Source organism: Manacus vitellinus, unplaced genomic scaffold (assembly GCF_001715985.3).
Source record: "Manacus vitellinus isolate BGI_N305 unplaced genomic scaffold, ASM171598v3 scaffold_6_pilon, whole genome shotgun sequence".
NCBI lineage: Eukaryota > Metazoa > Chordata > Aves > Passeriformes > Pipridae > Manacus > Manacus vitellinus.
In genome coordinates, this window is record NW_021940750.1 from 26,513,793 (window position 1) to 26,529,445 (window position 15,653).

Genomic DNA, 15,653 nt, shown 5'->3' on the forward strand with positions numbered 1-15,653 from the left:
ACTCCATTTGTGTCACAGCATTTCAGAGCCCTCTGGTAAGTCTTTGGGTCTATGACCCTCATAATACCATCTGTTCTGATGCTATTGTGGCTATCACTTCTTCAAATGGTCATAAATTAAAAACCAGACAGAATCCCAAAGAAGCTATTGTCAGCTGTCAGGACAAACTGTAAAAAGGACCATGAAAAAAAATGGAAATTGAAATGGCTCTGCAGCTGATAGACATTCATTTGCTTGTCTTTTGAACATTTGTAACCACAGGACAATATATGACTTAATTTATTACTTGCACCCATTTAGAAAATAAGTGGTGTTGTTTTTAAATGAGAGAATGTACTTTTAAAACTGTGTATTTATTTTAAATTACTTATTTTAAGCAAAACCCACTTACCAGCAGAGACATTTTAATTCAGAAACCAAGGCAAAAGCAGTCCTTTCTTTTAGTAGGTCAGATCACCTTTGATAGATGGCAAGTATTTTTCCTAAGTGCTACCTAACACAACCTTTGCCCATGCAGATTTAGAGCTCTGAAACCTTTTTCACACTGTGTATTGTACAGAAGAAATTTTGAATCTGCATGAATTTTTTATTATTTTTATAGCCCTTTACTGCTAAGGTCTTTATATCACTCACAATTCACTATTTCAGCTAAACATGTTATGCTATCAATTAATAGAGCTAAGCTAATGTAGCACAATGTTATGTTCTGGAATAATTTTAAAAAGTTAAACTTTTAAGAGCTATCTCCATGAGCACTAACCACAGTGAAGGCTGGTTTGGTTTCTAATGACTGTGCCTTATATTGCTGCAGGAAGAATTCACAAACGCTCACTCTCATACGCGCCTGATGTTACCTAATTAAAAATCTGAAATAATGAAAAAGCCTTAGTCTTTCCCCCTGCCTCTATTTTTGTAATACTTGCACAAGCCTTTTTTTTTTACATCATTCTCTCTTCTGTCCAGATGAAACTGATTAAAGAATTAAATAATGATTTAGTATGTCTGATTTCCTAAGGATATTCAACTTAAAGAGTACGTTCGATGCGTGAGATATAAACAGTGTATTGGTAGTGACTGAGGAAGATTGAACACACTAAGTTGCAACAAATCATTTCACCAGCATTACTGATTAAAGACTAATTAATGAATTAGAACCCAGAAAAAAATGGAACTCACATGTTAATTTCAGATACATCCATAAAAGAAACATTTGTAACTTTCACTTAAAAGTTTAGTTCCTGCAATAAGACAAAAGCCTCTAAAAACTTCAGGATTTTTCATCAAAGCATTTAGAAAAAAAATTGAAAGAATCAAATGTCTGCATCTTAATGGGCCTACAAAAGCATGCTATATTGCTCAAGTGGTTTTGGGTAGTGTCTTTCCTTGCAGTGCTTAGCTTTTAACACTGTGAACAATGTTCATGTTTTGATATTTCTGCCAAGTAAGTGCTTTGCTAATGAATTGCTTCGCTTGGTTCATCTGCACAGCTCTAAAGGACTGAAGATTTTTTCCAGGTCAGCTGCTTTACGTATAGATATGTGGCTCTGGAATATGAGCACTCCATTTTAACATCTCAGTGTTTTGCTAATACTTCTTTTTCCTTCAATTCTATGCCAGGTCTTAAGAAAGAAAAGCTGTTTCTAAAAGCAACTTCAAATCCAATGCAAGGGCTGTTTCTTGAAAGCCAGCTTTCTTGAAGCATCACAACAGCATCTATCATAATGCAGGATTTCTCAGATTTGTGAGAAAAAGCCACACAAGTATTACCTACATGTCAGATATCAGTAGAAAGAAGTTGTAATGCAGAGTTATGTAGAAAGTTTTTTTAGTTTCCCAAGACTCTGATAAGTGCATCTAAGTAAAAACCTACATTCAACATCAGCATCTGGACAATAATAAATATTTATAACCATCCTGACACATTTCTGGGTATTAAACTGCCCTCTTTTGTTTTCCTCTCACTAATCACAGTGGGAGCACAGAGTTCTGTTTTGCCACATCTTACCAAACTGATCTTCCCCAGAGGATACTACTCTCTTCAGGAACAATCTGGTCTGAGAAGTCTTACTCGAAACTATATTTATTGCAGATAATAGTAATTGCATAAGCACACAACATAACAGCAAAAGGAGATTTATGACATTAGTTCTCCACACCTGACTCTGGTTACACAAAAATAAACATATGTTACGTATGTGCTCAGCAATTCATGTTAGGGGCTGTAATAGTCTTCAACTTCCCCCAAGGACACAGAAGAAGACTTATTTCTTTTTTGTTCAAACCCAGGTAGGAGTCTGATTTGTAGGACAGAAGGATGCACCAAACCATAGATCTGAGCAGATCGATACAAAAAACTAACCACCCATTGTATAAAAGCGGCAATCTTTTTTCCTTCAGATCTCTATATCCGTAGACTTCATATTTAGTGCTGGTTTGAAGTTAACTTTTTTTGAACTTACTATCAAGGACAAATATAAGACGAGAAACAAAGACTTACAGTAGTTTATCACCTACAAAAGTACATTACTATAAAACAGTCCTAAGTTTAACTGAGGTCTCAAAAGTAATCACAGAATTAAAGTACTGATGCCACAGACACTTCTGAACCAGTCTGCTGTCCAAACAGCCATCTCCTTTGCCTAGCTGTAATGAAATAATATATTCATTGAGCAAATCCAAGGCAATATTGACAAAATCTTTCAGAAAGGAAGAGAGCTGGGGGAAAGAGAGATGTAGGTAAATGAAGTGATTTATTATTTAAAAGTATTGAAAGTTCTGCAGTGAGTTTGAGATAAAGGCCTCATTTTCAATGGCTGAGCTGAAATGGCTATTAAGGAGATGCCACATATCCCTTCACTTAAACAGCATGCAAAGGCAGTAACTCTCAAAGATGTAATTTTCACTGATAAATGACAGAACTGATTTAATCATCTACATTTAAATATGACGTCCATCAGTGACCATACTAATTTAAATATCATAAGGCAAAGCCCTTCTAGAGTCTGCCAATCATTTGCAAGTCAAAACCCAAAGACACTCCACAGGCTCCTTTCAGCAGGCAGTGGGAATGCTGCTGCTGCTGCCTGTGTTGGTTTTGGCTGGGGTAGAGTTAATTTTCTTCACAGTGGCTAGTATGGGACTGTGCTTTGGATTTGTGCTGAACACAGGGTTGATAATACAGAGATGTTTTTGTTATTGCTGCACAGGGCTCACACAGAGCCAAGGCCTTTTCTGCTTTTCATACTGCCACGCTGGCGAGGAGGCTGGGGGTGCATGGGAGGCAGGGAGGACACACAGTCAGGACAGGTGACCCAAACTGACCAAAGGGATATTCCAGACCATATGACATCATGCTCAGTATATAAAGCTCAGGGGAAGAAGGAGGAAGGGGGGACATTTGGAGTGATGGTGTTTGTCTTCCCAAGTAACCATTACATGTGATGGGGCCCAACTCTCCAGGAGATGGCTGAACACCTGCCTGCCTGTGAGAAGCTGTAAATGAATTCCTTGTTTTTCTTTGCTTGCGTGTGCAGCTTTTTGCTTCCACTATTAAACTGTCTTTGTCTCAACCCATGAGTTTTCTAGCTTTTATGCTTACAATTCTCTCCCTGATCCTGCTGGTGGGGCAGTGAGTGAGTGGCCGTGTGGGGCTTGGTTGCTGGCTGGGGATAAACCACAACACTGCCCTAACAAGACTGACATTGGAGATGCCTGTGGGGAAAACTATTTCTTCAGAGTTCAAAGGCACTAGAAAGAATAAGCATACGAATTAAATGTGAGTCCCATGAATGTGATGCTCAGAAAGAGAAATCAGGAGGCTTGTACTGTATTTAAAGCTGGGTATGTCACAGCACCTATGCCTCCGTTTCCCCATTTCTTGACTGGGAATACATACTTCAAGGCAAAATATATTTGAAACTTCACATATTGACCACTCAAAACTGTTATGGAAACAAATATTTTAACCTTTTAAAAATATCTAGATTTTTAGAAAAAGAGTAAAAAATATTTGAGTTATTGTCTTACTCTCTGCCATCCCAACTCCCTTAGTTTCCATAACATCTGCAGCCGCTCAGCTTATTTTTTCTTCTTCTGAACTTCCTCAGATGTTTAAGTATTCATGCCTAAAAATATAATAACTATAACTAATGCCATTTTTTTCAAACGCCAAGAGTTGTTTGCAAAATCAGTGTTTTAACAAAATGTACAGACTAGAGTCATGATTAACTGTTGAAACTAAAAAGCTATTAATTTTTGCTCTCTATAAAGTCCATGTACAATTTAAAAGGTACAGATCAACACCACACTGCTGGTTCAAAGAGTGACGAAAGCTCAAAACAGCTTTCTGTTTTCAAGTTTAGCATTATTTAGTTTCACTCATGATATATTTTTCCACCCATATCAGCTTAACCAGGTAGTTTACCATGACAGAAGCAGCATCAAAAGCAGTAACAACTCTAAATCTGCATTCACAATGTTTCATGCAGAGTGAACTTGGATTAAACACACAGTGTTTATTCACAAATGGCAGAGTATTGCTAAGAGTCTAGTTTTAGAAAACCTTTTATGTGCTTTCACACATGAAAGCTTCTAACAGTAGTAACTAGCACCCAGGTTAAACATGGTAAGCTTACTATGGCTGCAGTAACCCTGCAGGGTTGACCAGATTTTTCAATCATTACCCAATTAAGGCAACATAAATTGAAACTCTGACCATTGTTTCTCAATGCCAAATGTATCAATACCAGTTTACCAAGACGCTGGCTCATAACTTTAGTGCTGATGTTAATACTACACCACATCATAGCAACAGCACGAAAAGATCCTTTATGCTCAGCAGAAAATCAGATTGAAAAGGCATCCAGACTTTCAAAGTAAAAGTAAAAGAATTTTCCAAGCCAATGGAAAATTTAAACCAGAGAGATCCAGATAATCAAGTTGTGATAACTGGGTATCTCCATCCTAGAAAAGGACAGAAAAGAAAGATAAAAGAAACTCAAAGACTACCTCGCAAGTTAATAGTTGAATCATTTTTACTACCTAAAAGTAGTCTAATGTTTGTATTTCAGAAAGAAAATTATTATTCCAGTTTTCTTAAATTACATGCAAGGCATTAGAACAAATGTTGAAGAAAGGAATAGTTAGTAGTATGGTAAGATGGAAAAGTAAAATAAAACACAGTATGTGTTTATCACTGGTGAGACATTAAGCTAGCTTTTACAGTATTTGAGATTAATTCCAGGGGAAAAAATAAAAACCAAAAAAGTTGGACAACTAATTTGTCTGAATTTTAGTGAAGTTTCAATACAGCTGGATATAGGAAAACAAATGAGAGATGGCATAGAGCAGCACAAGAATACAAAAATGAGTTAAGAACTAGTTTCTGCTAGTCCATTCATCTAATAGGGATGGATGACGGTGAGCAGAATTCAAGGTTTGACCTCAGGCCATATCTTAGTTTCATTTATTGTCTTAGTACATAGGTATCAAGAGTACTGATGAAAATTGATTGCAATGAAGTTATAGCAGAGAAGCAGGTCATCCAAAGGCTTTTAGTAAAGAGCTCCACCAGTCCACAGCTTGGGCCGCAATAGTTTCACTTAAAAAATCATTCTCATCTCCTATTCCCTAACTCTAGTTGCAGAAGGTAGCAATTAGTTTTATTCCAGAAAAACATTGGCCTTTTTCAGTGAGATTCAGCACACGAGGTGGCCAAGCACCATGTCTCCTCTCCCCTGCCAAGAAATCATGAGATGGCAGCTTTCTGCAGAATAGTACCACCACATAATTTTCTTCATACCATTTGTTGCTACTTGTTGAAAAGAAAATATTCTAATAGGTATAATAATGGAAAAATAACCATCACACCTTAGAAAGGAACACAGTATTCAGAGTTGGACAAAACACACTTTAGATTTTCCCATGAATTAAAGTTCACTGAAATAATTGCTTTCTCTATAATTAATTTGTTCATCTAGATTAAAAAAATAACTTGACATCAAAAATAGCCTGTCAATAGCCTTAAAGGCCAATTCTTTAACTCCATCTAACCTAAGTTAGCTACCAGAAAACAGTCTATGTTAGAAGAAAACTGATCTTGAAGAAAATATATTATGCTATTCACACGTAGTAAGTTCGTTGAATTCTTCCAAAATGCAAGGTGCAACTCATCTTTAAACTGTAGACTCATGAGCAGGGGAAGGACTGCTAAGTACAAAACCAGCCAGCAGAGAAGCTAAACTTCTATATGCAGAAGTGGTCTTCCAATAAAATTTAAAATGAGATCAGTTGAAGAGTGAGAGAGAGACATGAAAAGACTGTTCCAGACTGGGGATTTGCAGAAAAAACACTGAACCAGAGTAGACAACTTATCTGGGGAATGCAGCTGCTTGACATAACCCTGGCAAAAGCGAGCATTAAAATAATTCCCTGAAGGACAGTTGCTTCCAGATCTCTAGTTTTGCATTAAGGTAGGCCACTTTCTGCTTGATAAGGGTGAGATAAAGCACAATTTTAAAAAGCAAGTTGTTTATAGTTCCTCGTCAGAAAAAAAAGAACCATAGTTGATTAGGTAACTTCTGGTCCTCTCAAGAGCAGGCTGTTGTCTCGATAAACAGCTTCTTGCCAAAGCAAGTAAAGGCTCCTCTGTGCTAGATATAAAGCAAAAAGCAAAAGGTAATTTTGCCACAGCACCAGAAAAGTACCTCAGAACTGCATGAGATTCATAGCAAAATACATGCACTGATAACTTCTGTGCAATTTTGTAACGATACGTTATTCTAAAACAGGTCGATAAAGAGTCAGGGCTCAGACACTTGGCAACAGAGCTGGAAGTTGCTCACACATTTACTAAACACCTCAACTAAGCCCTACAGAATGGTTTGTGCCTAATTCTATAGCACCTAGTAGCACCTAGTTACATTTCAATAGTATGAAAAGTTATGCAGCACAAGAAAAGAAAAACTAAGACACAATATGTGTAGATGACTTCACACTTCAAATGTTTTTCTGTAGCTAGAGTTCTCACCTACAGAATTCTACAACAGAACCTTTCTCAGGAAAAGGAAAATAAAATCCCTCTTGCTCATTTAAAGTTGAGGATGGTTGCTGTCTCAAAGCCTTTTTCACAGTCTATATTTACCCCCAAATAAATCCTTAAAAATGTTTCTTCATTAATTATATGAAATTCAATTATAAATTATTAGATGTAAGATGTTACCTACAAGCAAAAGCATACCAGGTGCTACACAGTTTTTATTGCTGTGTAAGTTCTCAGCTCCAGCTATAAAGTAATACTTCAATAAATTCAATAAGCACAGAAATGCCCAGGGAAGCAAAATAATCATAATTAGCTCAGTGCATACTTCAGCTGAATGACCTAATTTAAAAAGTGTTTTGCAAAGCAATTCTCATATTGAAAGGCAATTACACAGAGCAAAATAAAAATAGCATTTTTGAGATCCATGCAAAAAAGCACCAGCAAGTATCCATGAAAAGGGATGTAAGAGATTACAGAGGATAGTAGGGAAGAGCACACATTTTCAATTTTTTTCCATGCCTGCTCTCTTTTTTTATTTTTTTTTTTAACAAGGAGAACTTAAATATCAAGAGCAACTATTAGCACTTTACTGACATGAAGCCTCCTGGTCATATCCTGAATTAGTGGGACAAAGACTACTGACATTTTGATTTTGTTAAATTAGTCTTCCTTGTTAGTATTTTTCCATTAGTATAAATCTGCATGTTTTTCCCTCTCCATCCTATTTTAGGTGGCCAGCTATCCAGGAAAAGGCATGGAGGAAAAGGGATATCAACAAAATCCACCCATTAAAGTCAATGACTTTAATGTCACCTGTAATGTTACCTGTAGAGGGTAAAATGCATAAGGAGATGGAAGGACTTTTAATAGGAATTGCCCATTTCTAAAACCTACCAAAAAAAAGCTTGAAAAAGTAAATTTTTCATTATGTTGTGGTCAGATGCTTTTACTAGCTTGCTGGTTTGTTCATCATCTCTACTTAGTACTATGAAACAAGGAGATTCCACATAAACAATGGTAAAGAGTCATAAATATTTTGTTTTCCTTAAATAATATTAGACATCTCTGTCTATAGAAGCCTCAGTGCAGATCACCAAGGTACAGTTGAACCTCCCATGAGAAAACCATCGAGAGAGACAGAAGCCCAAAAACTGTATTTGTGAAGATCCCAACTGAGGCTTTTCAGTTGCACTGTTTTGCCACTAACATTTCTGTATGCAATGACATAGATGTACTCAAAATATTAAGGTAGATTCATAGCAGAGAATACATGTATACATCCATATATATGTATATTTTACATGAACACATGTAAGACAAGTGAATACAGTTGAGAAAAATACTAATCTCTTGCACCTTCCTTCCATGATTGCTATGGGTAATGTATCATGGAAATGAGAGAAGAAAGAATAAAATCTGTGCTTTATAGATTTTTACCACTCATAAAAATAAGAAAATCTTGCATAAGAGGAAAACTGTAACAGGATTTTGCCCACAGACAAGTGTTTTCATTGTGTTTTTAAACAGAAATCATTACCTCTATCTACAAAGCTTGTCTTGCTTGCATTCCTAGAATCACAGGATGACTGAAGGAAGGGAACTCTGGAGTTTGACTACATATAAACTTGAAGTAGAGTCACCTACAGTGAGTTGCCAAGGGCTGTGACCTGTCAGATTTTGAATGTCTCCAATGATGTGAGATACCCAAAAACTCTTTGGCAAGTGGATGTATCTTACATGTGTATCTGAAAAACTGTCACCATTGCACAAACAGTATGTGATCATCCTCTCGTTCCCAAGTTCTTTGCCTGTCAAATTACTTGAAACACTGCAGAGCAGGGAATCCCTCCTCAGATGCTGTGTTACATGTCCAGCAAAAACAAAGCCCTATTCCAGACTGGGCCACTGTGATCTTTGGATTTTTCCTCCTTGAACTTGAAATGATACCTGGTTGCTACTTAACAAATGATGATATTTGATCCATAGTTGCTGTATATTAAATTAATTGATAATATCTCAGTTTTGATAGCAGAACCCAATTCAAAGACTATATGCTACAAAACGTGAAAAGCTTGAGATGAACACTACTTGTATTACAAAACCTTAAAACAAAGATTTTTAAAATCTTCCAAGCAAAGAGAAGCAGCTTTGGAGTAATACTGCACATTGCAGAATGACCTGTTGCAACAGCGAATTGTGATGAATTATCTGATGGGTGGAATTTTATCAGCTCCACACAATACAATAAAAACATGGAATGATTTGTGACATGCAAAATAAAGAGGAGTAATTCTAGCCAAAGCATCCTTTCCTTCTGCCAGCATCTACCACTAATTAATTTTCCATTTTTTTTACATGGGAACAAATACAAATGATAAAATGGTTTCTGCCAAGTTGAGCCTAAATTGATAAACTGTGGAAAAATCTATCACACAGATAACATGAAAACAGATGAAAACAGAAAGTTAAAGCTGAGCATACCAGGCAAAAATCCTTACGTAAAAAAAACCAAAACAAAGAAAAAACACTAAAGACCCCCAAAGAAACCCACAAAAACCCCAAATACCACCCCCCCACCTCAAAAAAAAAAAAAAAAAAACCAAACAAAAAACCACTGCAGATTTCTGAAATTTTCTTTTAAGTGTTTTGGGCTTTTTACCTACTTTTGAATTAACTTTCCTAGGATTTCTAATTGAAAGAGTTTCTCTCTGTATTTCGAAAGCTGCCTTAACCATTGCTACTAGACTCCCAGTTAGATTCTCCATCTTAGTTCAGTTCCATTCAATGCAGCAACTGTGCATGCTGCACAAAATCAGACTACCTTTGCATTTTCAGAGATTGTCTATACCAAGCAACTAATTTAAACCCAGTTGCAGTATAGCTCTTATAATGGATGACAGCTGAGGACAGCACAGACAAGTTGCATCTAAGAGTGGGGGTATTTTCTTGTTGAAAGATCTGCTCCTGTCACAGCTGCTTTAAGCCATTTGGCATAAATACAGAGCAGTGTGAAAAGAAGGTCTGTTACTAAGCAGGACCTATGTTTCATCAGCCCCCAAATACCACTTTCAGAACAACAGTTCTCAGGGAATCTACAATTGCCTGAGTAAATGGGAGTTCACTGCTTCAAGTTATAAACAAAATTAGTGCTGTAAATTCCTGTAGTCACTTTCTAAAACAGCAACTAAGTTCTAGTTTAAACTCAAATTTGTAGCAGTTATTGTTGTCAAAAACCGAACAAAATAGATCTATTTTAAAAGAGAACTGTAAAATTCAGATAAAGCTTTCAGGAATCAAGAAATTCTACTGATCTTCCTCCAATGGTAATTTTTAAGATACGAATCAGTGTTAAGTGGTTAACTGCTGTACTTGAGCTCAACAGCTTTAAAAATAAAAGGAGATAGCTTTGAAACAAATGGGGAAAAAAAACTTCCTTGATTTTTCACCTTGATTTTCACTTTGTTATATTTCAAGAGCTAATGACTATGCCAGTTGATTTTATGTACTTTTTATTGTACTAAGCACGGATGGTTTTCTATTGTAAGGCTAAAATGGGAAATAATATTTTCAGGACAGAAAAGAATATGGTCTGTGAGTGTCACATGGCAGATGAGGTATTTAAAGTGTATCTAAACGGTCCTTGAGTCACTTGAACTCAATGGGTTCCAGGTTAAAATACAAGCAGAATGGCCATTGTTTCCTCAGAGTACAGAATGCAACCACTTGAAACATTTAGATGTGACAGTGGTCAAATCACAGCAAAACACCTTCTGTAAGGTGCAGTGAGTTTTTTGGCCCATTACATGTTTTGTTTTCTCTATTCTGTGAAATAACCTTGAAGTTTCTGAAGGGCAAACCCACAACATTCTACTAACAAATCTAACAAACCCAATGACTGTTATTTCTCCATTCTTCTTCAATCACCACGTGCATAAGGATGCACTTAGAGAGCAAGTCAAATGAGGACTGAGATTTGGCATTAGCATTTAGCTCTGTGATAATCAGTTACAACCCAAACCACCCACAAGAACCAGAATAATGTGCTTAGGACAAACCTATGTGGCCTAAACCAACAATTTTACCTGACAATGAAAATCAAATGAGTTAACAAATATTCTCCAGATGAGAACACTGCCTCACTGAAAGAAAAAAAGTTAGTTGGGGTGACTGTGTTTAGACTTACTCTTCTTTAACTCCCACAATCCCTTCAAACGGGGTCTGAATTCACATTTCTAAAGACTACTCTGTCAGTACAGTTAGAAATAAATAATAACATATTTATGACAGAGAGATAAAGCACACATAGTTAATCTAAGCCTTAAGAGATGTGCCTTAGTCCTGCATGATTATAGAAACTTTAACAGATATCTAACAGTGTGGTGTAGGGAATGTAACTCTCTAAGATAATGCTTTTTGAAAACTAATTTCTACATGAGTAATTTGGTTAAGTAATTTCTCCCTTTCTGTTTTAGTTTTCTACTCTTAGAAACTAAGCTACTAATGGGATTAACTGGCAAGTGCTATAATGAATTACTTAATATTCAAAAAATACTACAGTCTTCTGGGATTGTAACAACATACAAATGCTGGATAACCATTTCATGTCAAAGCTACATTTAGCTAAGAAGTTTTCATCCTGAGAGAGAATACACAGATTTGTTTCCTGGACAATGGATTGAAATATTCAGTGCCATTTCAGGCATTACTGAATGATGGCCTGTTTCAGGACTTTTTGGACGTCAGCAGTAAGGGCTACTTTCCACAACAGCACTCTGACTGCAGGAGATAAAAGTGTGTTTATTCTTTTTTCACAGGGGAGGAAAACAATGACAAAAGCAGGAAGGCAGCAGTAATGCAGAAATCTGGAGGCACTGATAAAGGGGAGGGAGAACGGAGAAAGTTGTTCAAATAAATCCATTCTGGTCAAAATCAGACAGGTGACAACCATGTGTATATGACACTGAATTGAAGTGCGAATCATAATTTCAAAATTAAGTAATTAAAGAAAAATTTAAATTTCATTAGGTGTGAGAAAAAATTATTTGAAATACAGAACACAAACTGAAGTATTTCAAACCTTTAGAACACAATTTCGCGTTGTTCTTCCTGAGTGCACTACACAACTCCTAAAAAGAAGAAAGGACACTGCATTTGTTCAAAGCCTCGCTGCTGCACTCTCTGAAGTACACCTAATTAATACTGACATGTTATTGCTTCCCTCTTGACATCTTGTGAACAGTCAGAGCTAGCCAAATAGCAAACCAGGATGACCTCTGGCTTGGAGAAAATTTCAGTTAGTGACAAACAGTAAAAAATAGCACCTGAGAACAAGGCAGATCTTAAAATGAGCATTGCTCAACAGAACAGAGTGAATAACTGTATGGATTTAAACATTAATTGCATGAGGAATAATTCAGTTGTACGAGGAACCAAAGAGAATTTTAAAGAACTAGTTTTGTTGTTCAGTTGATTTAATTAATAACCCCCCCCAACATTTTATAAGGGGCAAAGATAGCAGTGAGCATGAACACAAACACGCTGCCCCCTGCAGCCAGCTCTCTGTTAGAATAGCTCACATCTTAGGTAATGCAGAAGTATGACCCAGTTAGTTCAATTTCTCAAGTTTAGGTAAGCAGAACACAGCTAAACAATTTTTCATTTACTCGTGGATCAAGTCACCAACATTTGGTGTTACACTGTCCTAAGGCTTTCATTAATAAGGCAAAAACCTCCCCCCAAGCCCTCACATGTATGATTATCATTTTGCTGGCAAACAGATCTCTTTCATCACTCTTAACTGCTCCAGTTTTGACACCATCGCCAAGACCTCCTGTTCTTCATTTTAGTAAATCTCTTGGAACAAGAGTAAATCAGTAAAGACCCTAGTGAAAGCAGCAAAATGAGTAAGAACTTGTTTCTTTAGAAAACTGTAATTTTGGAAAAATATAATCTTTTAACAGCTGATATCAGCAAATAATAAGTGACTTCATTCAGATAATACATTAGACTTCTGCAGAGAGCATGTCTTCATGGTTACATTAACAGAATGTGGAGTCTACACGAGAGACAAATGCAAGAGTCTTTATGCAGGAACTCCAAAGCACAGCACATGCTGCAAGTCACAGGAGGAAGTACAACAGTTCTGAAGCCATAAAACCAACCTTTTTGGTCTTTATTCACACATTTCTTCAGTAATTCAGATTAATAAGGTTGTTTCTGTGTAGAAAGAGTAGATCATATTCAGGAACAAGTACTTAAAAAGACTTATGGCCAGAATGAAAAATAGGAAAGCTTCAAAATTTAATTTTTCATCCTTCTTACCAGAGTTTTGTAACATCATTAAAAGGATGGATTATAAAAGGAGAAAACTTACGTATTCCCAATATGCCACTGTCGTTCATACAAATTTTAAAAAATATTTTATTTAGCTTTTGTTTTTCTCTGGACAACTACAAAGACTATCTCAAATCAAAGATTAACACCAGGAAATGTTACTGAGTGTCAGATGTCACTCACTCTAAAATTTTAATCAAAAGAAAAAAAAATCCTTAAAACTGACTGCAGGTTCAAATATTTCCAGTAAATTTACTTGGAGAGGTAGAGGTGTGTACATATGCTACATGTTAGAACTTGTGTCATCCTTACATCTTATTGTCTTTTTGCTGCATTTTATACATAAAGTTATTATGATCTGTACTTGGTATTTTCTCCTCTAAAAAGAAATTCACCAGAGCTTATTAAATAAATCTAAGTTCTAAGGTAATTTTTACAAGGAAACAGTAGCATTTTATATTACCTTCCAAGCATTGCTAGGAAGCCATATCAAATAATTTTAAAATATTAAATTCATCACAGAAAATAAGGGTTTTTTACACAGATATTTTGTTCATAAACCAACTGTCAGCTTAGAACTGAGAACACAAATATCAGAAGTTAATGTTTCAGCTGTTTTTATAGAGGCTGGTACCTCCACAGAGCTGTGGCTATAGCTCCTCTGCCACTGAGATCATATTCCTTTATAATAAATAGGTAAATACACACTAAGTGTTGGGATGTGCAGATATTAATCTATACGCACAGGAAAGACTAAATATTGCAAACTTCCTCCTTAAAATACTTCTTGCAATAGTCAAAAGATCAAGAAGTAAACACAATCTTGTACTTTTTCCCTACATGAAATTACATAAAGTATTTTTATAGCATACATCTTTAATATTTGTATTTAAACAGCATAAATTTCTCAGAATCTACTCAATACAATATCTTAGTGCAGAAAACGTCTAGAATAGTAGAGAAAGCTTTTAGAAACAAAATTTAAAATTATAAGAATTCTTGTAAAGGACTGGCCAATCCGATGAAATGAACAGTTACCTCCCAGCTTGGACTCGGAAAAGCTCATAAAAAGGAAACTTTCACTGGAAGCCCAGTAATTTTCATCTCACATATCTCTTAAGACAGCTAATTTCTCAGTTATTCTGAAGAGCATTGTGTGTTTACACACTATTTATTAAAAGGTGGATTCAGAGGAGGGACAAAAAGATACCTAGGAAAATAAGGTTTTATTTTCACTGAGTTGCACTCCTTTAGGTTGACTGTCTGCTCCTTCAGAGAAAGGAACCTTTTGGCATTTGTCAGCAGGCTCAAATATCCTGAAATGCTGAAAAGACGAAACAAAAAATTTTCCCTGTGCTGCCTTTCTATCTGATCTTTTGTCTCATATGTTTGCCTCGGGGATGCACAAGAAATTTCTCTGAATAATTCATAAGTACCTAGGCAGGAACCAGCTTCCACTTCTGAACAAAAAGATTTGGTAACAAGCTGATTTCAGCTGTTATATTCTGCTCTATCTGGAAGAAAACTGGATTAAAAGAGAGAAAGTAATCTTCCTAACATAGTAAGCACAGAATATATACATGTATGTATTTATGAAGTATATAAAAAACCATACATTTATGCTGGGGAAGGCACCTTTGTACTTAAAGCTACATTCATTTGAGGGCAAGACTTATTCTCTACCTTTCAAAAATTCAAGAAACCACGTAGCATGAAGGTAACGAATAAACATGCAGAATGTAGAGATCAGCCCTACTCTGTGCTGGTGTGGCCTCACCTCAAGTCCTTTATGCAGTTTTGAGTGCTACAATATAAGAAAGATATTAAGCTATTAGAGAGTGTCCAAAGGAGGGCAATAAAGATGGTGGCTGAGGGCACTTGTTCAGCCTGGAGAAGAGGAGACTGAGGGGAGACCTCACTGCAGTTACAACTTCCTTGTGAGGGGAAGAGGAGGGGCAGGTACTGCTCTCTTCTCTGTGGTGACCAGTGACAGGACCCGAGGGAATGGCCTGAAGTTGTGTCAGGGAGGTTTAGGTTGGATATTAGAAAAAGGTTCTTCACCCAGACGGTAGTGGGGCACTGGAACAGGCTCCCCAGGGAAGTGGTCACAGTGCCAAGCCTGACTGAGTTCAAGAAGCATTTTGTCAACATTCTCAGTCACATGGTGTGATTCTTGGGGATGGTCCCATGCAGGGTCAGAAGCTGGATTCGATGATCCTTGTGGGTCCTTTCCAACTCAGGATATTCTATGATTTTATGAATTCAACTTTTAGTTTGGAAT

General features: G+C 36.4%; 1 protein-coding gene across 2 annotated transcripts in view; it reads right to left on the minus strand.

The window, feature by feature from the left end:
• TTC7B (tetratricopeptide repeat domain 7B) overlaps window positions 1-15,653 on the minus strand; it is a 117,688-nt gene that overhangs the window by 14,507 nt on the left and 87,528 nt on the right. The window lies entirely within an intron of this gene.